This window comes from Pogoniulus pusillus, chromosome 18 (assembly GCF_015220805.1).
Source record: "Pogoniulus pusillus isolate bPogPus1 chromosome 18, bPogPus1.pri, whole genome shotgun sequence".
Lineage (NCBI taxonomy): Eukaryota > Metazoa > Chordata > Aves > Piciformes > Lybiidae > Pogoniulus > Pogoniulus pusillus.
The window spans coordinates 22,584,283-22,610,867 of record NC_087281.1 but is presented as its reverse complement, the minus strand read 5'-3'; the positions used below and the strand labels follow the sequence as shown (position 1 = coordinate 22,610,867).

General features: G+C 42.3%; 1 long non-coding RNA gene across 1 annotated transcript; it reads right to left on the bottom strand.

Annotated features, from left to right (window-relative positions):
• Positions 1-1,697: 1,697 nt before the first annotated feature.
• On the bottom strand, positions 1,698-17,012 carry LOC135183316 (uncharacterized). The gene is made up of 2 exons (XR_010305506.1): positions 16,244-17,012; positions 1,698-2,076 (listed from the first exon to the last, which is right to left on the bottom strand). It is a non-coding gene; the product is annotated as an uncharacterized LOC135183316 (long non-coding RNA).
• Between the last annotated feature and the right edge of the window lie 9,573 nt (positions 17,013-26,585).

Sequence of the window (26,585 nt, the reverse complement as noted above, 5' to 3'; positions counted from 1 at the left end):
ACATTACATTTTGTCCTCAAATTCCTGAACAGCTCCAGTGAGGTCTTTCTTCTGGTTCAGTGACAGCAGTGAGATCATCATCTAGTCAAGCCAGACAGCAAATCCAGTGGTGTAAAAGGACCTTTCTCAAGCTGTGAGTGTCTACTTTGCAAAGAGTCTCTCGCTGCTGCTTTAAACTGATGTTCACATTTTACATTTCCCCTTCTTGAAGGGAAAAAATCACAGGGTGCTGAGAAAGGAGAAGACTAAAGGCATACATTTAGAGTGAGATCATTCGTTCAAATGCAACCAGCTGCAATTCTTGATGGCATTTTTGGAAAGAAAGGTTCAGATTATTACCTCCAGTGAAATAACAAGAAATCCTGGTGTTTACAGACTCCTCACTCTACTCTGCAAGTGCAGGCAGAAAGGGACCAAGGTGCTGGAAGGTGTCCAGAGAAGGGCAATGAAGCTGGTGAGGGGCCTGGAACACAAACCCTATGAGGAGAGGCTGAGGGCGCTGGGGGTGTGCAGCCTGCAGAAGAGGAGGCTCAGGGCAGAGCTCATTGCTGTCTGCAACTACCTGAAGGGAGGTTGTAGCCAGGTGGGAGTTGGTCTCTTCTCCCAGGCAAGCAGCAACAGAACAAGGGGACACAGTCTCAAGTTGTGCCAGGGTAAGTCTAGGCTGGATGTTAGGAGGAAGCTGTTGGCAGAGAGAGTGATTGGCATTGGAATGGGCTGCCCAGGGAGGTGGTGGAGTCACCATCCCTGGAGGTGTTGAAGCAAAGCCTGACTGAGGCACTTAGTGCCACAGTCTAGTTGACTGGCTAGGGCTGGGTGCTAGGTTGGCCTGGCTGATCTTGGAGGTCTCTTCCAACCTGGTTGATTCTATGATTCTGTGATCAATTGAGACAGTAACTAAACAGCATAACACACTTCTGGTCTCAGGACTTCAGGAGAATCAGATTGAAGATACTTACATTTACTGTCCTTAAAGTGAACCTTACTGAACTGTGGAAAGAGGGGACAGCTTTGCACTGTTTATAAGCTACAGTAGTGGCATAACTCCTGGCAAATCAGGCAATTCCAAGCCCACCCCTTAATGAGAACTGAAGGAAGCTGCTGAGAATGAGAGTTTTTTCTCCATGACCTTTGGTACACAGACATAATATTTGTTCTGAACTCCGTTGTTACACTTGTGTCCATCTTCCCAAGCCTGCAATATGGGATTTACCTCAAACTTCTTTACAGGTCACTTAGGACCCTCTAAAGTAAATAGCATATGGGGAGGTTATTGCTGAAGTTTTTCAGGACTCATGCAAATACAACAACAACAACAACCACCATAATAATAATATCTCTTGATCTTAATAAACCTGGAGGATTTTGAGATAGAATTAAAATGGTACACAAGCCAGAAGTGCCTGATTTATCTCAGTGCTGATTTAGCCTGAGAAGCTTGCAGCTGGTTTATGTCAAGGCTAACTGTGCCTGCAACATCCTGATAATGCCGATTTAAACCTCCCTTACTCATTTTTACTACTGTGTTGTAGCTGTCATCAGTGTATAGACCTAGTGCTAAGCTCTAACTTGAGTTTATAGATTTTGGTTGAAGAGATGAAAAAACTTGTAAATTATAAGGGGCTATGTAGATCTTCAGCTCAATGTAAATTCAGGGGATTGCCATAGAAGAAGTGCTTCTTTTTTTAATACTGGAAGAAGCTAATGAATTAGAGCACTGAGTTAAATCATTTAGAAGCTGGGTATGGATGACTGCTTAGCTCTCAGCAAGCTTGTTCTATTTATATCATAGTTTCCTTTTTTTTTCCCTCTTTTCTATGTGCATTTTAATAATTTAGTTGTTCACTAATAAAATATTAAGTGAGGTCAGTAAACCAGTGGCCTGTTCTGTACCATCACGTGGGAAATGTGAGTTCAGGAGCAGGTGATCAGCTTGAGGGCAGAAGTAGCAATGCTGATGTGTTGGCAGATGTGAACAGCCCTGTGATTGATTTATCAGATGTAGTGTGATGATGCTGTTGCAAGTCTGAGTTTCATTTCAGTGTCTGGGATGATGCCACATGATTATCCTCCTGCCTAGAAATAAAAGAGCAAGTTGGATGTTGATCCAATGCTATGGTTCAGAGGGAAGAATATATCACCTGAAGAAAGTGCAGTGCAGAGGATGCCCTTTGGGTGCGTGACCTCTTAGTTGAAAGCAGGACATAGGCAGAAGCTCTCATCATAAAGACACACTGTTATGGCCAGTTATTCAAACAAGTGAGAAGGTAGCAGCAAGGTCCCAAAGGCAATGACAGAGGTTCTGGAGTGGAAAATAAGCAGGCAGACACTCTGGAGATCAAACACTGTCACCAAGTGTGTTCCCTTTGATACCAATGGGTGTTTTATCACTGTTGGTGAGATCACTGATGGGCACTGGTAAACAGTCTTTTTTTCTGCTAGTCATCCAAACTCCATCAGTCAAAAGGTGGACAATGCAACTGCTGCTTAACAAAAAGAACACAATGAGCTGCAGACACTAATATATGCAGCTTATGCCACTGGACAAGATGCAAAGAGCCAAGCAGACAATACTGTGCATGGCATAGCATCACAAAAGAAAACCAAACCCAAACATCAGGAGGAGTCTCCCTGCAGGTGAAAATGAAGCAGATTATTATGCAGCTAGATTTAAAATCTAGGAAAGCAAAATTTTGGTGAGCAACTCTTCAAAATCTACTTCAATAGTAGTTGATGAAAAAAAGAAAGAAAAAAAAGGACAGATATATTAAAAATGAGAAGTCTATTGTAAAAAATAAATACCTATAAGAGGCAATTAAAAGAGTAAATGTTTGCACTTAACATGAAGACTATATATAGACAAGATATCAAAGGCTCAGAAGGGTGGCAGGATTTCTACCATGCAGACTTCAGATGCATCAGCACACTCCACTCTAAGCCAAATCAACCAATTTACATGAGTTAATATCAGGTTAATGGATGGTATTTGCAGAAGACAGCCTTTCAAATATCTGAGCCTACACTGAAAGGAGAAAAATAGGAAATATAAAAACTGGCAGGCTAAATATAAATGCATATGAAGGCAGGTTGGAAAAAGGTTTGGAAAACAAACTGGAAAAGACCTAAAAAGTCATATTTATTCTTCTTCAAAAACATGAGGTATAAAAAGCTGGCCAGAAAATTTGCAGGGCATAAAAGGAAATATTCAGTGAAAAAGAAAATAAAAGAAGTTGTAGTTGTGCTCTCTTTAAAGACTTTGGGAACATTTCTCCATCAGACTCCTTCTCCCTTGTGGATAAATCTGAGGATGTGCCATGAGCTGAACTGTCGGTGTGAGCAGAACCATCAGCCAAGTAAATAGTGAGAAATCTCTGCACACAGGTGTTGTTCAAAGCAGAACTGGAAAGAAAAGCAAGTCTGAAAGAGCTGGACTGTTAACTTGTCTAACTTCTTGTTTAAAACCACTTGAATACCAGCTGAAAGAACTTATGTCATGTCTCAGAAGTAAGAATTCAAACCCATTGAAAGTACCAGCTAAACCAGTATAAGCAGTGGTAGAGAGCATAATCGGTGAGCTGGGAAAGGAGGCTAAACAGTGAAGGGGCAGAAGTTGCTGATGATACGATATTGTTTGGAGCAATCAGAATGGAAGCTGACTGTGAAGATTTACAGAAGAGCCTTATCTTGCTAAGGAAGTAATGAAACAACAGGTGAAATTGCCTGCATGAATGTAAAAGTAATGCCTGTGCATAAGTGTTAGACTCAGGAATATTTTCTATCACTCAGGAGAGTGATTTTGAAAGAGAAATCCTTACTAATGAACAACTGTGTGAATTTTCACTGCTGTCATCCCCCCAAAACAGAGTAAAAACAAAGATAAAGAGAGGACAAGAAGGATTGTTGAAGCCAAACAAGGGCTTTCTTGAGAGGAATGGCACATAACCCAGAAAACAATGGAAGGGTGCAGTGATTGACTTCCCTAAACAGAAAGCAGCAAAGTAAATGGGAGTTAAATATCAGCTTGTTTTTCTGATGTCAGAAGTATGGATGGCAAATAGACCTAGCAGGTGACAGATTAAAAACAAACAGAAAGGAAACAGGTCACATAATGCATAAAAAGTTCTTGAATCCCTGAGCTGAGTTGGTTACTTGGCATGCATTGGTAGACAGCTTGCACATTCCTACACTGGGACTCTTCCATGTGCAAGAACAGGGACTCTCCTAAGACTTTGAGTCTTGGAGGTAGAATGCTACTCTCATGTCTTAGGAAATTGTTGACCTTCTCATGGCATGACACAGATTAATTTAATTCCTCTCTTTTCCATTTGCAGAATTTGTTAAGGGCTCTTATCACATCAGAAAAATATACAAGGACCTAAAACCACTGCAGCAAGAGCTTCCCAAGAAACTGAGGATAAACAGATAAGTTTAGTTTCTGTTGAACTTCAAGTAGGAGTCATTAAACACATATCTTCAACACAGAGAAAACATCCCTTTTAAGGCAGAAACAGCATTAGCTTACAGAGCATGTGACACCAGTTTTCCACATTCCAGTTTAATGTTCACACAAGCTCTTCCTCCCAGATGTGACATTTCGACTGACACTTACTGCATATCATGCAGTGCACTGAAAGCAGTAGGTGAAAGTGACATGGCATTCAAAGAAAATGCTCACAACAGCATTGCCATGAGCTGCAACCACACACAAAAAAAATCACTGCTGTTTATTTGCAGTGGCTTGGTTAAAGCTACGTACCCAGCCCAAGGGCATAAACCAGTGACCTAAAATCTTGAATGGAATTCCACTTGAAATAAAGTAAAACAAAGGAAATATGCCACAGCACTAATATTTGAAAGCTCTGCTGAGTGGTAAAATAAACACTGCTTCTAGTTATCTGGCTGTCAGTCCACAGAGATCACAAAGTCATTTGTCATGCTGGAACGCTGAGACTCGTGAGCATCTTTGGTACTATTTAGCTCACATACATGAAAACTTAGTGGGAAGACACAAGATTAAAACCACCACTTTGGAGTTACAGCCAGCACTGAGTAAATAATAGTTTTCTTTCCCTAGTGGTTATCAGTTTCATTTACTTCAGGAATTCCAGGTATTCTCTTCTTTAATTTCTGAAACAGCCTTGCAATGCACACTAGGAAAGCATTTTAGTATAGCTGCATATTTGGGAAAGGAATTTTCAACGAAGCTGAATTGGTTTTAAACTGCAATTTAAAGCATACATGATGTCCTGTAAGAATAGCTAGGAGACAGTATGGGTGGCTTACAGCAGTTTCCTTCTGCAGATGCGATGGATGGGCTCGGGAACCGCATACAGCTGTCCTCATGGTGCATACCGTGCTGGAGGGCACAGGAGATGGTGCATGACATGCTCACACCTGCAATGTCTGCTGCGTGCAGCATGCTGGCTGCATCCCTGCAGCTCGGAGAGCATCCTGTAGCTGTCGCTGTTCGCCCTGATGGAAGAGCAGTACCTGCCAGGTGGAGCAAAGCATCCGTGCAGATGGGTGCTTGAACTGGCACTCATGAGCAGGATGTGTCTGGATTCTCTCTACTGGTCACAGGATCACAGGATGTCAGGGGTTGGAAGGGACCCAAAGAGATCGAGCCCAACTCCCCTGCCAGAGCAGGACCATACAATCTAGCTCAGGTCACACAGGAACACATCCAGATGGGCCTTGAAAGTCTCCATAGAAGGAGACTCCACAACCTCTCTAGGGAGCCTGTTCCAGTGCTCTGTGACCCTTAGAGTAATGAAGTTCCCTCTTGTGTTGAGGTGGAACCTCCTGTGCTGCAGCTTATATCCATTGCTCCCTCTCCTATCACAGGGAGCAAGAAAGAAGAGCCTGTCCCTGCCTTCTGACACCCAGCCCTCAGATATTTATAAACTTTTATCAAGTCCTTCTCTTCTCCAGATTAAACAGCCCCAGGTCCCTCAGCCTCTCCTCCAGTCCCTAATCATCTTTGAGCCCTCTGCTGGACCCTCTCCAACAGATCCCTGTTCCTCTTAAACTGCAGAACCCAAAATTGAACACAGTACTCAAGATGGGCTCTGAGCAGGGGGGGAGAGAACCTCCATTGATTTGCTGGACACTTCCTAATACACCCTAGGATCCCATTGTCCCTCTTGGCCACAAGGGCACGTTGCTGTGCCATGGGTAACTTATTAGCCACCAAAACTCCTTCTCCACAGGGCTGCTCTCCAGCAGATCACCTCCCAGCCTGTGCTGGTGCAGTTTATTATTCCTACCCAGATGCAGGACTCTGCACTTGTCCTTGTTGAACCTCATTTGGTTCCTCTTTGCCCAGTTCTCCTGTCTGTCCAAGTCTCACTGGAGACAACTGGTGTGCTCCTGACCCCACTGCCTGGCATTCATACAAGGAAAAGGAGCAAGTCTGGCCTAAAATATGGCCCAATAAACAGCACAGATGCACCTACGATTGTGGAATTTTCTACCTAGTCCTCCTTTTGACTACCTTTTGCACAAGAACAGAAGCAGCAGCCACTACTGTTCTTCTTCCTCACAATGATCTGTTCAGGTAGATAAAATAAGATCAAACTTACAAAGCCATTATTTCACTGTACATGTCCTGGCTCTGCATTTACTACATACCTCCACATTTTCAGCTACAGACACTCTCAGTCATAAGAAGGAAGGCTGCCTCACTTGCCATGTTCACCGCTGAACATTGACCAGAATGGATAAACCCCAAAGACTGAAAGCAGTGCTCAGCAGCACTGAAAAAACAAATGCAGAGTGTATAAATAGTAACACGGCCTATAGCCTAGCAAAAATAGCTTCAGAATGGTTTCAAGTGCACAGCAGCATGCAAACGAGAGCAGTATGCACAAAGGTTAACAGGCAGGGACTAGTGTGATTGGAGTGGTGTCTGAATACATGTTCTGGGGTTAGAGGGAGGGCAATGGAGCACATGGGCTGCTTCTCAGGGGGGAGCTGCATGAGGAGTTCCAAGGGGTTCTGTCCTCATTTTACATCCCTGAGTGAACAAAAGGAAATGCTCCAGAGACAAAGGATAATCTACATAGCATTGAAATCCTAGTGTCATCAGCTTTCCCTGAAAATTCAGTGGGCTTTTGATGAAGTCCTTCTCTAGCCAAAGCATGGAGCATGAAAGGTGGCTCGGTTATCTGCTCGGGAGATTTAAAGAGACTGCAGAAAGCGAGCAAGGAGCCTGGGGCAATGACACTGCGGAATGCCTTGCTGTCCCTACGTTTTGCATCTGCTTAGGCTTCTCATTAGAACCACATCTCTGGGCTGAAACAGTAGGAGTCAGCAGAATAAATGTACTGTAAGAAACACTTTTTCATCCAACAGTTCAAAAGCCTCAGTAAAAATAGTAAAGCTTTATCTGTCCACTGTGGGCTGTAGCAGCAGACAGCATGGGTGGGGTCTCGGTGCAAGTCTTGGCTGCCTGCTTTCTTAGGGAGCTTGAATAAAGATATTTATTCTTGGAAGAAAACAGGTCAATTATTTTCCATGGCAACTGGAAAATAAACACAAACTGGCAGCAAAACATCCATCCCTCGTTTGAAAAATAAAAAAAAATAGAAGACCAGGGAAAAGGTTACTTTGAAATATCCATGGCTAAACTACTCAGTTAAATTCCATGCTGGCTTTTGTGGTCGTGCAGAACACAGACCACATCACTGGCAGCTCATGGGAGCCCCAAGAACTGCTGGGGAACATATCTGATGCTAAGCCTGAGCCTAAGACTGAGCTTAAGCCTAGAATCATAGAATCAACCAGGTTGGAAGAGACCTCCAAGATCATCCAGTCCAACCTAGCACCCAGCCCTAGCCAGTCACCTAGACCATGGCACTAAGTGCCTCATCCAGGCTTTGCTTGAACACCTCCAGGGATGGTGACTCCACCACCTCCCTGGGCAGCCCATTCCAATGGCAATCACTCTCTCTGCCAACAGCTTCCTCCTAACATCCTGCTGACAGTGAGTGGGGAGAAACTTCACCTGAGTGCTCACACAGCAGGACTGATGAATTATGAGCACAAATCCAGCAGGATTTGTGTGTGCATTCTTTGTACATAAATTTAATTTGCATCTTAAATTATGTCAGTGGTAGTGGGATGTTATGGTCAAAGAGATGCAACTATTTACTTGTCTCTGCAGAAGCCAGCACTGCTTGCTTTCAACAGGGCAGCCAGCCTGCAGTTCATTAATTTCTTTTAAGCCTGAGCTATCTTTGTTTCTGTAGACAGATCCTCCCTTCCAAAAGTCAGAGGTTTTCCTCAGAGGGAGGAAGGGAGTCTCCTGGCTCCTTTTGAAAGAAAGCTAACTGGCTTCCCCACCAGCTTTCCTCCCTTTAACAAAAGGGAGACTTAACCTCTCTCAGATTAATTAAGGCTTCTCAGATTAACTAAGGCTTTCAGCTGTATGTCAGCTTCTCTTCCTCTTTGTCGACAGTGAGTGATGTGCCAAACCACTGACTCTGCAACAAGGCAGGTAACATGTATGGTTATGGTCTGTACTTAGAATCATAGAGTCACCCAGGTGGGAAGAGACCCCCAAGATCATCCAGTCCAACCTAGCACCCAGCCCTAGCCACTCAACTAGACCATGGCACTAAGTGCCTCATCCAGGCTTTGCTTCAACACCTCCAGGCACGGTGCCTCCACCACCTCCCTGGGCAGCCCATTCCAATGCCAATTACTCTCTGCCAACAACTTCCTCCTAACATCCAGCCTAGACTTCCCCCGGCACAACTTGAGACTGTGTCCCCTTGTTCTGTTGCTGGTTGCCTGGCAGAAGAGACCAACCCCACCTGGCTACAACCTCCCTTGTCAGATGAGACTAAAATTCTTATTTCATATATACATCTGGAGTAACTCTGTGGATCTGAATTGCAGGATTCACTTCAAACTTATGATCAGTTGGTGAAGCTTTACAGAAATATAGCTAAGGCAGGAAGCTGGCCTACCTTCTTGGGAGAGCTCAGAGTTGAGTTGTTTCCAGACCAAAGGATCAAAATGGTGCACTCTAACTGAAGTCTGGTTTTATGAAATATAAAGTACTTCTAAATACCATGAATAAAGGACAACAGCAATGAGGTACTAGGCACAGCACTCACTCAAATATTAATATTTCTAAAAATATCTTCCCCATGAACAGAGAGAAAAACATACTACTGCTATTAGCAGCACGTTTTAATGTACGCAACTGTTAGATTGAGAGCTTCCAAGATCTGCCAAGCTGTGAAAAAAACTTAGTAATGCATTCAGTCACTTATCTTTGAATTACAGGAATGTACAAATCTTGCTCCTCTGACTGCAGAAGAAAAATTAGACAACCTATGGCAGCTTCTTCATTTACTCCTGCAAGATTCTTCCTGCCAGAACCTTAACCCAAGAGTTATGAATCCAGGCTTCCCATGAGCCTACACAGCAGAGCTGTTCAGATGGCTGAAGCTGTTTTTCCTCTCTCTTCCAGTGTGTGGTCTCACTCCTTGTACTCCCAAGCCATATCACACACACTTGCATGCATGCACACATACTTTCCTAGCACTTCATATAGAATCAACCAGATTGGGAAGAGACCTCCAAGATCAGCCAGTCCAACCTAGCACCCAGCCCTAGCCAGTCAACCAGACCATGGCACTAAGTGCCTCATCCAGGCTTTGCTTGAACACCTCCAGGGACGGTGACTCTACCACCTCCCTGGGCAGCCCATTCCAATGCCAATCACTCTCTCTGCCAACAACTTCCTCCTAACATCCAGCCCATACCTTCCCTGGCACAACTTGAGACTGTGTCCCCTTGTTCTATTGCTGGTTGCCTGGGAGAAGAGACCAACCCCCACCTGGCTACAGCCTCCCTTCAGGTAACATAGTTGAAGTATCTCTACTCAGCATTCAAATTCCTGAGCATCTTTGTTTTGCCTTTATGTTGTGTTGAGTGTCTAACACTGCAACAATCCCAAGGCCAGAAGGGGAGCAAGGATTCATCTTTGATCCTGACACTGCCATATTAGGGCTCCTCAGAGGTAAAAGCATACAGACAGGGGCTCTATTGCCAGCTTCCTTGAACTATTTTTCTTTCATCCAGTGAAAGCACACTGTGCATTGCACACTTGCACTCTTCTCTCTTCCTTCTGCATGCATTGAAGAGGGCAGATTGCCTCTCCTCACTTCTCTAAGTGCTGCAGCACTAGTCCTCCACCAGTTTCCAGCATGGGCTATGCTTTGTTCTCCTTAGAAACCAAATATGTGATGTAGGAGGCATCCTTTGAGCATACTTTTCAGATAAGGTCTCTGATAGATCATAGGTAAAGAGGTATTAAGATCTAGATAACACAGGAGCTAAATTCCCAGATTACCTTGTCTCTGAACAGGTATGGTATCTACTTTTGGACAACTATTTAGCTTCTGATATCTAGGTACTTTTAAGATTAAATATTTTCAGGCAGTAGGCTTTCTGAGTCTCCTTCTTGAAATTCTTGCCTGTATGCAGCATAGCTAAGGTTCAGACAGCTCATGCAATACCTTTGGTCCTGCTATTATTTTTCAGTTAAAACAGTGCTGTTTACTTCTGTGATATTCATCTTCATTTTTCTCCTTTGCACATGAATCAACATTGGTTCCAGAAGCTATGAGCCACTGGACCATAACTCTCATGGGCTCCTACTCTTGGATAATTTTATTAGGTAAAGATGCCAAAGAGGGTGCTTGGGTTTGGAAAGCAAAACTGTTTTCACAGTTTCTATTCACTGCAGGAAAAACTACCCCTGTTAAAAAAAGAGCAGGCATGAAACCTTTTTCTTACACACCTCCTTCTTTACTGACAAATCCTTGGGAAAATGAATTTTGATAAAAAAATCCCAAGCTCAGTCTTCTTTCTCTTTCTTATCAAAGTTTCCATATATCTTTGTTTCTTATTTTCCACTTGTGGAACTCACCAGAACCACTATGCATACTGGCTTAAATTAGAGTTACATGAGAGAGGAAAAAAAGACAACCTAACTCTGGCAGTCTCTAGTAGCCCATATCCCGCTTAACTCATGCCTGCCTTACACTTCCTAGGCACACATTTCTTGGGCAAGAGGAAGAACAGGCTCTTTTTTTTTCTCTTAATGTTGGTTTTCACTCTTTGTCCTCCTTCCATGGCCCTACCACCCTTCCCACTCCCAGGACAACAATTTAGTGGTATCTCTGAAGAGTGTGAGAGAATATAGGGGGAAATGTGCCAGGATATGGCAGGGATGGCTGATAGCAAATAATGGGAGAAGAGAGGAATTCAGCCTTGAGGCTACAGCTGGTCAGCACAGGCGTGCAGCACCAGGACCTGTGCCCAGACCATTCCAGAGTTGCCTGTGTGCTGGGAATGGGGTGTCAAGTTCTGACTCCTCCCCATGCACAATGCCTTCCCACTAAGGACAAAAATCATACTTGAGAGAGAGTATTTCATGTCAACCAAGCAACACTAGGGGTTTTTCACATGCTGTCTACAACTACCTGAAGGGACATTGTAGCCATGTGGGGGTTGGCCTCTTCTGCCAGACAACAGCAACAGAACAAGGGGACACAGTCTCAAGTTGTGCTGGGGGAAGTCTAGGCTGGATGTTAGGAGGAAGTTGTTGGCAGAGAGAGTGATCGGCATTGGAATTGGCTGCCCAGGGACCTCCCTGGGAGTCACCGTCCCTGGAGGTGTTGAAGCAAAGCCTGGATGAGGCACTTAGTGCCATGGTCTAGTTGACTGGCTAGGGCTGGGTGCTAGGTTGGACTGGCTGATCTTGGAGGTCTCTTCCAGCCTGGTTGATTCTATGAAAATGAGGATTTTAATGTGGAAAGCATCCTTCAACCCCCTGAAGATCTTACATACTGGAGAGTTTAGTTATTCATCCTGACTGAAATTCTCCCTGCAGGCTGGTGTGAAGTTTTAAACATCTACACATATTGCCTTGCAACATGCACATTTTTGTTCCAAAATGCAGAGAAGTGCAAAGTGGTTTATTGTTCACTCTAGAGAGCAATTACCACACAATGGTAACAAACAATGGAAGTGACCACTGTATATCTACAGTGTTGAATACTTGACTCCACTTGGCTTGGTTTTCTGGCCATCCACACTGCTAAATGTTAGTTTGTTCCCAACATTTCCTTAATACCTTCTAAAGCAAAGCCCAGAGATGGGATTTGGCATTGTGGTGAGAAGTGAAAATGCGGGGCCGAATGCTCTGTGCGCTAATAGTCTGCCCAGGAAGCAGTCTGCTCTCATTTCTGAAGAGCCTGATAAAAAGAGGTGCTGACACTGATGTGAGCAAGATGCTACCTGGTATTTGGAAGTGGAGGCAGAGGAAGGAAGGGAAAGACAGAGTGGATGTTTTGGTGGTGTTCAGTTGTCTGTCACCTGTCAGAAGACACTTCCTGAGAACAGTGTTACAGGATTATGTTTTGCTTGGCCAAACCATTGGGTTTCTCTTTATTTTCATTCCCTGGTACTTCACTGAGATGCTGGAGCCTCAGGAAATTAACAAGAGCAATATCTTTAGAGGAAGCAACATTTTTTGGCATGACTTTCTGCCAGCTTTCCCCCAAGCTCTTGAAAGAAGGAATAAACAGGCTACACTGACAAGCAAGGAATGCCACGTACAGGAGGAAATGTAATAGTAGGAGATAAGACTGGAATATTGGAGCAAACTGTCAATTTGGGTAAAAGAAACAAATGTTTAAACTCTTAGTAGAATACAGGAGGCTTTTCTTCAGGGAAACTGAGAGTTAACCCTTAACCCATTTACAGAGAATGTTCCCTTTTGCAAAATAAACCCTTCCACATGTGTGGGCATTGAGTTGATGAGAAGATTATTCTCTTATTAATGACTTGTTTATTTTGAACATTTACTGATAGAATGATCCATCAGTAGTCTGGAACACTGTAAAGATGTAATCCAGAGTTCCTCTACCCACTTGTGCTTTGTAATCAAAATAAATTCTACAACTGAATTGGTACTCAGCAATACAAGTGGAGATATCAATGTGAGTCACATTTCTGGGATTGTAAGCAAACAAAAATTTCTCCCCCCTCTACTCTCCCTCTACTCCTCTCTGGTGAGACCCCACCTGGAATACTCCTATTACAAGAGGGATGTGGAGATGCTGGAGTGTGTCCAGAGCAGGGCCACAGGGATGCTCAGAGGGCTGTAGCAGCTCTGCTATGAGCACAGACTGAAAGAGTTGGGGCTGTTCAGTCTGCAGAAGAGGAGGCTCCCAGGTGAACTTCTTGTGGCCTCCAGGATCTGAAGGGGGCCTAACAAAAAAGCTGGGGAGGGACTTTTTAGGCTATCAGGGAGTAAAAGGACTGGGGGGAATGGAGCAAAGCTGGAAGTGGGAAGAGTCAGGCTGGATGTGAGGAGAAAGTTCTTCACCATGAGAATGGTGAGAGGCTGGAATGGGTTGCCCAGGGAGGTGGCTGAGGCCCCATCTCTGGAGGTGTTTAAGGCCAGGCTGGATGAGGCTCTGGGCATCCTGCTCTAGGGTAGGGTGTCCCTGCCCATAGGAGGGGGGCTGGAACTGGCTGATCCTTGTGGTGCCTTCCAACCCAAACTGATTCTACGATTCCATGATTTAAAAAAAGAGAAAGAGCTTAAAGCATCAACCTTAATTGCTATTCACAGCAACTTATGAGGTCCTATCAGCCACATGGAAAAATGCATTCCCTCTTCATGCTACTGATTTTATATCCAGAAAGAAAAAACATAAAATACCCTTTCTTTTCTATTTTCTTTTTTCAAATGGCATCCCAGATTGCCTCAATTAGCAATAGGAAACTGAAACCACACAAGAAAATAGCTGAAACATAAGCTTAAAACATCTGGAAAAATAAGACAAAATTCTTCAGTGTGCTTCTGTTCTTAAGACTGAAAATAGAATAGCTATTTTATGCCACAAATCTCTGATTATGGCATGATTTTGTGCAGTCTTTTCCCTCAAAATGGTGGAAAACTGCACTGTTTAATCAGATGTGACATGAGCTTGAAATGCTTTCAGTGGGACTAAATTCCCATTCAGAACCACAGCAGCATTTAGAACCTTTTGATTTGATCAAAACTTCCTACTATATTCAGCACAGGAAAACAAGAAAACAATTGACAAGAAGCAATGCCATGGAAAGAGTTGTATTAGCAACTTCTAACTTGTTAATGGAAGAGGAGACCCTACTATGTTCTTCTGTTTTAATAGAGAGCTGCAATCATAGAATCATAGCATCAACCAGGTTGGAAGAGACCTCCAAGATCAGCCAGGCCAACCTAGCACCCAGCCCTAGCCAGTCAACCAGACTATGGCACTAAGTGCCTCATCCTGGCTTTGCTTGAACACCTTCAGGCACAGTGCCTCCACCACCTCCCTGGGCAGCCCATTCCAATGCCAATCACTCTCTCTGCCAACAACTTCCTCCTAACATCCAGCCTAGACTTCCCCCAGCACAACTTGAGACTGTGTCCCCTTGTTCTGTTGCTGGTTGTCTGGGAGAAGAGGCCACCCCCCACCTGGCTACAGCCTCCCTTCAGGTAGTTGTAGACAGCAATGAGGCCCCCCCTGAGCCTGCCGGGTGTATTTCACTTCAGAAGACATGTGACATGATACTAACTTCAGATGTGTCCAGGTCTGATTAGGTTTGAAAGTCTCCTGACACTGGATGTCATGATGGTTACATAATCTAACAAACATTATTACCTACTCTTCACAGGAATATCTGGTAGGGGTTTTTTGTTGTTGTTGTTTGGGGTTTTTGGAAAGAATTATTTTTTATTATTATTTTTAATGTCATCACTACTCAGATGTATAGCTAAAAGTACAGAGATTTGCACTTTAGTGTTAATTAGGAATCAGCTCATCAATGTTAATAGGTTATATCAGGCCCAAGCTGAATAAACAGTTCTGATTCAAATAAATTCATACAACCCTCTTGAAAATTATGTTAGTAAGAGCTTCTGGGATCTTTGTCAAAATAATCTGTGCAACACATATTGTACACTCTCATGTCCTGTTTTCTGTCCTATGAGTGGGAAAATTGTTGTTTCCTTTAAAATACAAGGTTATCAATATTTGCTTTACCTGCATAAGGTGTACTTTTCCTCATACCCTACTCAGTGTTTTCAAGAATAAGGAGAAGCTCTAGGAGTGATCCAAGGTGGTAGTTTCAGTATGAGGCATGAACCAGCTTAACCTTTCAAGAATAAGGAGAAGCTCTAGGAGTGATCTAAGGTCATAATTTCATTCTGAGGCATGAACCAGCTTAATCTTTCAAGAATAAGGAGAAGCTCTAGGAGTGATCCAAGATGAGGCAAGAACCAGCTTAATCTTTCAAGAATAAGGAGAAGCTCTAGGAGTGATCTAAGGTCATAATTTCATTCTGAGGCAAGAACCAGCTTAATCTTTCAAGAATAAGGAGAAGCTCTAGGAGTGATCCAAGGTGATAGTTTCAGTATGAGGCATGGACCAACTTAATCTTTCAAGAATAAGGAGAAGCTCTAGGAGTGATCCAAGATGAGGCAAGAACCAACTTAATCTTTCAAGAATAAGGAGAAGCTCTAGGAGTGATCTAAGGTGATAATTTCATTTTGAGGCATGAACCAAGTTAATCTTGAACAGTTCCTGTGTATTTTAATAAATACTGTTAGTGTTGTTTGGACATAAATAGAAGTACAGAAGAGATTGCATTTCAAAATGTCTGGAATCTAGCTGGGAATAGTTTTCTGAATGATGTTTCAGCTGTCCAGCTTCCAAGTGCTCCATAAATGGAGCAGCACTTAAGTTAGAGCATTTATATTTACTAAGCTGATAATTTCTAGACATCTGTTTGAAGAATCTTTGTGCCATTAGCACTGTTTCTCTACTGATAACTTTTAAGACTGGAACTTTTCATCACTCTATTGCTTGTTTATATGTTGCTAGTAAAATGACTATTACATACTATTCAGTAAAGGAGACACTGTGTCTGTGCTCACTTTCCTCCTGTTCTGACAAATGAAGATCTATCCAGTGGTAATCAGCTTGCACATGTTGAAAACTTCATTTAATTTCAGAAATACCTCATCTTGTGCACAGGTTTTGTCTCCAGAACTGTCTCAGCTTAATAAAATAATGGGACAATGATGTGGAGGCACTTTCTAAATGATGCAAAAGTATGTCTGCCCTTTGATCTCATCCTTTCTCTGGATCCAGTGCAGCTACTTATTCAGATAGTATCTCCTTACCTCAGACAGGAAGATTCAGACTTCTATGTATGTGAAGACCAGAAATCAGAATAGCATCACTGGGTACGTGGAGCTTCAGTGGTATTTCATAAGCCTTCATTATGAAAGGGGAGATACACACACCTGCTGAGCCAGTTCTGAGAACAAATGCAGAGACAAGAATTTCTTGAGTCTGGACGGAAATCTTTCGTGGTCTACCAAGCATCTTGAGATGAACTCCTGAAGTACCTTTGACAATACAAGAAATTTAAGTGAGAATTTGATATGGACTCTAGTGCAAACATGGTTTCACTTCTGTGTTAATAAACTGATCCAGTGTGCACTCTGATCAAGGTCCTCCACAAAAGCACCTTTGAACAATTTCCTCTGTCTTCGAGACTTCCTTCAGACAACCTGGCTGGTGAAGAGGAGACAAAATGCAGGCTTGCTTTATTTCCCACTATTTTCTCACAGTAGAGTTGATATAAAGACTCTTCTTTTTGTGGCTCTTAAGTACCTTTCTCCCTGTTCTCTCATAACTCCCCTACCCTTGCCCCCAAATTTCTTTTTCACTTTAAATGAGCTTCACAATTGGCATTTCAGCAGAGCCCAATGCTCATACTTTCCTGACAGGTCATGAAGTCCTGTTTGCATGATCCTGCATTACTCTCTGGATGCTCTTTTTACTTGACACAGAATATGTGCAGCATCATCATCTTCACAGCCTTTGAAACACAAGAGGGACTTCTTTCTTCATTTGTTTGTGTTTTGTTGTTGTTATTTGGGTGTTAGTTTTTAAGACCTTAATCATTGGTTTCTTGGACAGGAGCACTTACTTGGCATTAAGCAAGAGTCAAGGGCTTTGCTTTCACTTCAGGCTGCTTTAGAATATTTCAAAGGCTCCAGGAAATATTCTTTCTATGATTTATCTGAATGGTGCTGCAGTATTTCCAAAACAACACTGAAAGATGTTCTTTTGTGGGTAGCTAGGAACAAAAAATATCTTGTTTCACTTTTGAGCTATGTGTACTATTTTGTCAAAGATTCATTTGGGAGGTGGATAAAAGATAGATGTTTGCTCCAAGGAAATTGGACTCCAGCACATTGAATTTGGTTATCAGTGCAAGCCTACAGATTGGGTTCAATTATAAGAAAGAAAACTAGGAGAACTGGTTATTTCTCTTGCTATTTCCCAGATACTGTTGGTTTGATGGGCTTTTTTAAAGTCTTTGTCATGGAAGGCATCCTAGCATTTGTCCTGATTTCTCTTTTTTTTTTTTCTGGAAAGGAAATCAGTATCAGAGTCTAATATAACCTACCATAGGAAAGACAAGGAGTGAAGAAGTCTTGTCAAGCCTATGCCATTCTGACCTGTAAAGCTGGTTTTATTGGTCTTTTTGTCTACTGCTGCAACACTGGTGTCTTGGTTCTAATTGAAATTCCCAGAGACTCAAAGACATTTGATAGAACCAATAACAATTTATAGAGTGCCCTTCCCTCTTCCCCCTTCTTTCCCAAAAGAAAGGAATTAGATGGAGAGAGAGGAAAAGGTAAGCACACCCAAATAAATAATCTCACTCTGATTTGGAAGCTAAAAAGAAGAAAAGTTTAACAATAAATTAAAAAGGTATCTGAGGTAGGGAAGTTACAGAGGTATAGGGAAGGGAAAAACAAATACAAAATGTGTAAATACAACCTGATCTTTTGATGGTGATGCTTTGTCTGCCTCGTGGGTGATGGCCACGTGGTAAGAACCAGAAACAGGATGGTGATGCTGGTAAGCAGGGAGCACAGAGAGAGAGAACAGGCAGTCCCCCAGCTTTTATAGGCCTTTAGAGAGGAAGAGGGAGTGGGCTAATCATGGTGGTGTTCAGATCCACCTGGGGAGGGGTCAAGACCACCTAGAGTCAGGTTCAAGGTCACTCCCCCTGGAGGGTTAACCTTGTACAGCTGGGTACAGGAATAGAAACGATTTCTAGAATCCTGTTGAAAGGGTAAAGATGATCTGAAGCAAGGCCTCCATCAGACTAAACATCAGCTTCTGGGCAGAGCCCTGGCAGGGAGGACCATTGGTGCCACAGGAGGAAAGATCTCTGTATGATGTTGCTCTAGGTGAGTTGGGGATGTCTGATTCAGGGGGCTGGGAATTCTTTACAGAGTATTTCCTGATAATCTGTTTTTAGAGTACCTGTCAAGATGCAGGGGTTCTGTCACAATATAGTGGCAACTGTGGGTTGTGGTTTTGGTTTGTTTTTTTCCCTTTTCTTTTCTCCAAATGGATACTTTCTGTTGTCTTTATTGCAGACACTCCATGTGGCAGTTGAGTTTGATGTAGTTGTTGATAGAATTAATATAAAAGAAGCCACGCAGTTATTTCCTACTGCTATCTAAAATATGAGCATTGCTGTTAATTTTTGGGATCTCTGGGAGGGATTATACATTGAGTAAGTGCAAGTTCACTTGAAAATAAAGATGACAAATGATACACTATGAATGCCCACATGTTATATGCTGCCAAGCCCATATTCTGATGGATAAGTTTTGCACTCGAATTCCATCACATCCTAATATTTGTCTATCAGTTACACTCAGCAGATTAAACTGGGATGTAATTCCTACTATAATGACCTCTCTGGTCACTGGTGATGGTCAGTTTATCATCTGCAGGTGTGTACAGCTAACTTCCATTCATTGACAGTCACTTTGTCTCCACAGGTATGAGAGTGCTTCATGTCATCACCGTGATGAGTTTTAGTCCAAAGTAAGTTAGCTTCTTTGCCACAACCATACTTGCCTCTGCCCAAAGTGTGAAAAATGATGCATTGATTCAGTTTCTTTTGTGTTAACAACAGACCCTCACACACTCTATGTGGCATGTGAAAGGACATTTCCACAGATCTGTACACCCTTTGTATCCCTCTTTTGAAATATGCTTCATCTCAGTATTTGCAAAGCCCTTTCTACAGAAACTGATGCTAATCTCCCTAGAATGCAGCTGGGAGCACAGTGACAAGTTTGTACTTGGTTCCACTTCTCATATATTGCAACTGGGCAAAGCAGCTGCTTTTCTTCCTCAAAAGCTGGTCTGTAGGTGTTTTCTTTACACACATCTACTGTCAATTTCTGGCAGTATAGAAATTCTGATGCTGGATGAGGCATTTAGTGCCATGGTCTAGATGACTGGCTAGGGCTGGGTGCTAGGTTGGACTGGATGATCTTGGAGGTCTCTTCCAACCTGGTTGATTCTTATGATTCTCAGGGCAGACCTCATTGCCATCTACAACTACCTGAAGGGAGGCTGTAGCCAGGTGGAGGTTGGTCTCTTCTCCCAGACAACCAGCAACAGAACAAGGGGACACAGTCTCAAGTTGTGCTGGGGGAAGTCTAGGCTGGATGTTAGGAGGAAGTTGTTGGCAGAGAGAGTGATTGGCATTGGAATGGGCTGCCCAGGGAGGTGGTGGAGGCACCGTGCCTGGAGGTGTTCAAGCAAAGCCTGGCTGAGGCACTTAGTGCCATGGTCTGGTTGACTGGCTAGGGCTGGGTGCTAGGTTGGACTGGATGATCTTGGAGGTCTCTTCCAACCTGGTTGATTCTATGAAGATTCTATGAGCTGTGGCCATAGAATGTGCACAGGCAGAATACAGAGAAATACAAAATATATAACAAAAGAATGAAAGAAAAATGTATAAACTTACTGAGCATGTAGCATGCAACAGTTCTGGCTAAAAAGAATCTTATGAAGAAAAATTGCTAGCATGTTTGTGTGCCTGTGAAAGATATAATTAAGGAAGACTCATTTTCCTTCCTCTTGTCTCCTTTCAACTCTGATCTAAAAAAAAAGAGCCATATTTAAAAGAAAGTGTGGCAGTTACACCTCTAGTGTGGGCTTGTGCTCACAAACACACTTAGAAATGTGTCAAATTTGGTTTACATTTGTTTGACTGAAAATTTCTGTCTAAAAAACAGTTTTAGGGTCTGGATTTCTAGCCTGGATAAGTTGGAAATATTGTCCTTTCCAAAACAAACTTGTTTAATCTTAATTTGACTTACCTTTGAGAATATTCAACTATGCAGCTATTTGCCCTGTTTCTGGTTCCAGTCAAAACCAAATCAAAGATGTTTATATTTAGTATGGTTGAAACAGAAAGTGCTACATTTTCTCTGTATCAGGTTGAACACAACAGACTAATCTCAAATTGCAAGGATGCAAACCAGAACTGAGAGTACCCAGGAATTGTTGACATCCCTGTAAATCAAAACTGGCAAGGTCTGCAGAGTTATAGCTTTTGGATTTGCTCCAAAACTCTTACAGACTTCTTAGCCAGGAATCTTAAAGATGCTCAGAGAATGAAACGTTTAGAGATTTAGAGAAAGGAAAGGCTGTACAAATATTTACCTATGATTATTTTGGTGGTACTTTCAGATCCAGGTTTCCAAACACTTAATAGATGTACTTAACTTTAGTGGGAGCACTTCACTGAGTTGATAGAAATATTCATCAGCTTAAAGTTAGACATAGACGTGTTTGTAGGACTGGAGCTTTATACTTTTTAGGACTGGTATTAAATTCACCTCCCAGTTGTAGCTTTAAAGTTCACTTCATAATGAGAGTCCTGAGGAAAGAAAATTAGAAATAATATATGGTCATGAAAAGACATTTTTGGTTCATAAATAATATGATAGAGAATATTTTCAAACTTTGGAATAACATTTCCAAATGTTGAGGTAGGTTTAAGGACTGTTTTGAATATTTAAGCTTGATTTAAATGCTGAGATAGACTGCCAGAGTACACATGCTCATTTTTATGGATTAGGGTTTGCTGAATTATCTTGTTTACTGCACTCCACTTGAATTTTCAAGGGTCTTATTTTGTAAAACACAAGAAGATTTCATTTATGAAGTACTCTATGCCTAAGTTGGATTCTTATCTTCTGTGAAGGAGTGTCAAATATTTACTGAATCTGAAATTTAGGTGTGCTCACATGCAAAAGAATTCATTATGCTAGGGTCCAATTTATCCTTGATTTTTGCCCTTTGCACTGTTAGTAACCCTGATACAAAATCTGTAAAACTCTCTCATGTCACAGAGCCACCTGGCTGGTAGAAACGACCTAATGTGGTGCAGAGCAGCACTGCATAGGGCCCAGCTCGCTTCTCTGCTGAAATAAAGCACTGCTAATGAAGCTGTATTGAATGGAAAGGGAGGGCATAATCTCCTCACCGTATGGAGTTTGCAATGCAGAGCTCAAAGCTCAAGGAGGTGCACGAGAAAGAGAAAAAACACAGGAACATGACAGCAAACCCTTCTTTTATAGGCCAGCTGTAGAGAGAGAGCAAAGCACTGGGCTGCAGAAGCATCTGGAAAGACAAGGTGCAATACAAACAGTGAGTCACCTTTTTAGGTAAGGTTGGTGGTTGGGTTGTTTTTCCACCCCAGATTATTTCTCATGTTAGGCCACAATTAAATTTAAACTGTTAAGACTTCTCTGTGAGGCTAAGTTTAACATCCTTGGGTTCACTAAACTGTGAAAACTTGAGTCCTGGAAATGCTTTTCCCTTGCTTGAGGAAGTACTTGTGGAAAAGACATAAAGTGTTAGAAGTCAGAAGGCTGGCAGGCTTTTGTAAAGACTACTACAAAGGTGTAAAAGAAGAAGAAAAGAAGATTAAAGAATGTATTCTCCATAGGCTTTACTGAACAATCCTCAGAATGATGCACGAAAAGATGCTCATTCTCTGTTGTTATCATCTGAGACTGCTCCATAAGGGCTATCAACTTACAATCTGGACATCTTGAATGCAGTCAATACCTTAGCCTTAAAAGATAAGGTTTTCTAGTGCAAGATTCAGAAGAGAAGTGTGTTTGTCTAGGTTATGGCTGCCTGAGCAATATAGAGAGGCAACCATAAAACTTTTCCTTTAGGACCTCTTTCCAAGTACAAGAAGCACTGTGAGGTCAGAAGGAATACCTTTAAAGGAGGATAAGTGCCATGCAATGCTTAGGAAATTACAGGTGGAGCTGTACAAATGAAATCAAACACTTCTCCAGCTTCTGGGCTGTCACTAAAAGATGCAAAGATTGTTTAAAGCTACCTTTGCCAAGATGCCAAATGCTGCATGGCTGGTTTTCTGTGCTGTGAGAGTATTTCTTGGCCACATATATGAAAGACAAAGAAAAGATCTGCTGGAAGTGCTCCTACCATCCTCCAAGCCACTTCACTGAAGTGATGCTAACTTCCTTGTAAATCTGCTCCAAATTCAGTCACTTGGTTGATCAAACCTCTGCATGCTGCATTCAGGATATTTCTTCCTAGGAGAAAATGAGTAATCTCATGACCAGGATGTATGAAAGTGAAGTCTAAGCACAGTCTCTTCATATTAAATTTGTATTGGTAATCTTATGACTTCCATAACAGAGTTTGTAAGATATATTGGCTTTATAACAGAGACATATACATCTGAACTTACAAATGCTTTGTAGTTCCCACTAGGGAGTAAATTACTAGTAGAAGATAACTACTTCTCCCTGCCCAGAGGTCACATACTATTAAAGAACTGTTGTTTGTATAATCAGCCTCACCTATATTAATGTCCCAAGTCACACATTTTATGGTTAATTATCATTCCAGGTGTAATGCCAGAGAGAGTTCTGTCATTGATAAAATCATCCTAATATTGTTTTGCTTTAATGCATGTGCTGTAGCAATGAGGGAGCAAGTCTACTTCTTGGCTCTGCCTATATTAGCAATTAGTGTGACTGAATGGCATCTGCAAAATGAAACAGTGCAGAGGATCCAGCCTCGACTCTCTGTGTTTCACACACAGCACCATCTGCATCCCAAGGATTGAATGCTTATTGGCAGTCCAAATGTGTTAGAGGTGCTCTTGCAGGATTTCTCTCCTAAGCTTCATTTGAAAGGATGTCATTTTGCACACTCAATAGTTTCTCCATCGTGAGAGTCAAAGTGCACAAGTTTGGGCTATGAGGAGATTAATCTTACAAGTGCATTTCTCATGGGCACTAAAGTGCCAAAGCAGATGACCCTTAATGTTCAGAGACGTGAGAGACCAGGATTAACCACTTAGACCTTGCTTTCAGTTTTGTATGAGGCCTGAGAGAGATCTGGAAGGACAGCAATTCCACTTGAGGTCCCAACACTGCTGTGGGGTCCCTAAGCTCGTTGACCCTTCAATCTCACTGGTGCCCATTCTTCAGCTAGTTTGTTCAGTCTTCTCTCAACAGCCTCTGTGCTGCCATGGCAACTGGGCTGCCATGCCCTTAAGAAACCGTTGAACAGAGCTATTATGGCCAGACTAAGTTCTATTTAATGTGTAGGTGGAAAAATCAGGTTCTACAGGAGACATGAGAGAGTTTTGCAGGACTGCATGATCTAGTAAGCAACTGAACTTGGGTCTGTCTCCAACTCTTACTTTTAAACACATACCCATCTTTCTTTCTAATACAAGCAGTGCATCTTTGTGACTGATGATAGTCATTTGTGACTGATGAAAACACTGGACTCTCATAATTCAACTTTTCACTTTCCAGTTACCACAGTATTTGCAAGAGATGAAGTTTCAAGCAACAAATAAATCAGTAGTTGCTTCACAAATTATTCTTGTCTCACTAAAATTTGAGATGCCAGAATACTTTGGCATTATTTTCCTTAGGTTTTAGTTGTTTCAAGAATGTTGAAGAGTTGTTGTGTGTGATGGTTTGGGAGTTAGCCACCCCCCACACTTATGAAATGACCCTATGATGAAGCTCTATTTACAGCTTAGCACAACAATAAAAGCAGATCTTTGCAATATATATTACAAATATGTACAGCTATATACAGAAAGACACAAGTTTAAAAAAGTAACATAGAAACACAATAACACTCCCAGAAATCAGAGTCCCCAGGAGAGGCTCCCAATCGTCCTTCCACCTTCTTTCCACCCTTCTACCTTATCCCAGAGTCTACCTTTCATGCAAGGTAAGCTGGAAGGATCAGCAAGGGGGGTTAGGAGCAGGATGATTAGTTGGGTTACAGAGATGCAGCAGAACAACAGAAGCCCAGGGAGAAACAGAGACACCAACTTTGACAGATAGAGACTTTGACAGATATTCTCTGTGCCCCCAGAAACTTGATATAATTACTTAAATGAGATAGATAGTATAAAGGGATAATAATGTGAGAAAAAGAGTGAGGAGAAGCTGATGTAGACCAGGATCTTTATAGTGAGGATCTGCTGAGTCGTCTGTCAAATAAGCAGCCTGAATAAATGAAACACTAGAAAACTCTAGGGCTCAACTGTCTTCACCTTATTCATGTGAATAGCCTTTTGAATTCAACAAGAGCAAGCCAGACACCATTAGACCTGCAAGAAGTATTTGTACATAAGAGAGATTTCTTCAGGCAATGTGCTTCCTTGAGTCATTGGGACTCAGAAATACTACTCCCAACATTTCCAGCTTCTTCCTACAAAATCTCAAATGTGCCCATCTCTCTGCACAGTTCCATCCCTTTTATTTCTGATTTATTGAGTTTGGAAACCCTTTGAGGCAGAAACTTACTCTTGCTGTGCAAACACACTTAGCCAAGGACAGGTTTTTGAGGGGGCTTTCAAGATAGAGTTATCACACATCAATGCACATTCAATCTAACCTTTTAAATACACATTAACAGCATAGATACTTACCTTCACAGCATTAGTTTGGTCTAAACTCCAGTCCTGTTACTTTTTAGTCATATCAATACATTTTGAGAAGGGTTATGTTCGTCTGAGAGGGAGATCTTTGGGTTAGGTGGATTTTCCCAAACCATTGTAACTGGAGCACTTAGCCACAGCTGCAGTTTTCCCATTATGATTTTGTCTGCTGTTGTATTATCAGTTAATTGTTAGAAGTGAACTAGTCTGTTGCTACTAGTGCACTACAGATAATTAGGCAGAGAGTGAGCTTGCCCAGGAAGTTTATGAAGTTTAGGTTTCCATTATGAATATCCTTAAAATAGTCTGCTAATGCAATTAATTTTTTTAACCAGAATTACCACGTGGCCTTGAGCAGCTGTGGTTAGCACAAAGCAGCATAAAACTCTGAATCCTGAAGCAAAAGCTTGCTTTGCCAGCTGAGTTCACAGAGCATGATATCCAAAGAGGATGCAGTAGATTAGAAGGGCAAGTTGGCATACATGTGGATGAATGTATGCACTCTGAGCAGTGCCTAAGGAAAGGATTTCTTCAAAGGCCTATGCTTTGTTCCTAAAATACAATTTCTTGCACCAAATAATTTTGCAGCTCCTATCAAAGAAGTTAATGAAACATAATCAATTAACATTTACAATATAATGCATGATTGACAGCCATTTAATAGTATGATGGATGTTTGAAGATGTTTTTATGCAGTGTCTTATGCCATATTTGGGGCAATAACACACAATTAGAAAAGTTAAGATGGTTTAGTTATCTTTAGAGTTTCAGTGGTTTTTCTGGTAGTTCCTTAAGTATCACTGCTCAGGCCACACCTTGAGTGCTGTGTCCAGTTCTGAGCCCCTCAATTCAAGAGAGATGTTGAGGTGCTGGAAGGTGTCCAGAGAAGGGCAACAAAGCTGGTGAGAGGCCTGGAACACAAACCCTATGAGGAGAGGCTGAGGGAGCTGGGGGTGTGCAGCCTACAGAAGAGGAGGCTCAGGGGTGACCTCATTGCTGTCTACAACTACCTGAAGGGAAGCTGTAGCCAGGTGGGGGTTGGTCTCTTCTGCCAGGCAATCAGCAACAGAACAAGGGGACACAGCCTCAAGTTGTGCCGGGGAAAGTATGGGCTGGATGTTAGAAGGAAGTTGTTGGCAGAGAGAGTGATTGGCATTGGAATGGGCTGCCCAGGGAGGTGGTGCAGTCACCATGCCTGGAGGTGTTCAAGAAAAGCCTGGCTGAGGCACTTAGTGCCATGGCCTGGTTGACTGGCTAGGGCTGGGTGCTAGGTTGGACTGGCTGATCTTGGAGGTCTCTTCCAACCTGGTTGATTCTATGAAGATTCTATGAAGTGTAGCAGGCTACTTATTCTCCTTACTTGGAGTTATAGTGGAAGTCACATCCTATCAAAATCACATTTGATTTTAGGTTTATTTTCTTCTTCTCTATGTCTAAGTGACTTCCATGTGCTCACATCATCTTATCCTTGCCCCAGAAACTTCCTTCTGACCCAAGTCTTTCCATCTAATCCAAAATAGGAACTTGTCCCTATGCTCTGTGTGCTAGTTTGAAGCTAGCTAGAATGTTTTGGTGAGAGGAGCTAGATCATAGCCTGTGAAAGGAAAACAGTGGTGATGTCTACTCCCCTCAGAGTCTTGCTGAAGAAGAAATGAAAGCATTAGATAACA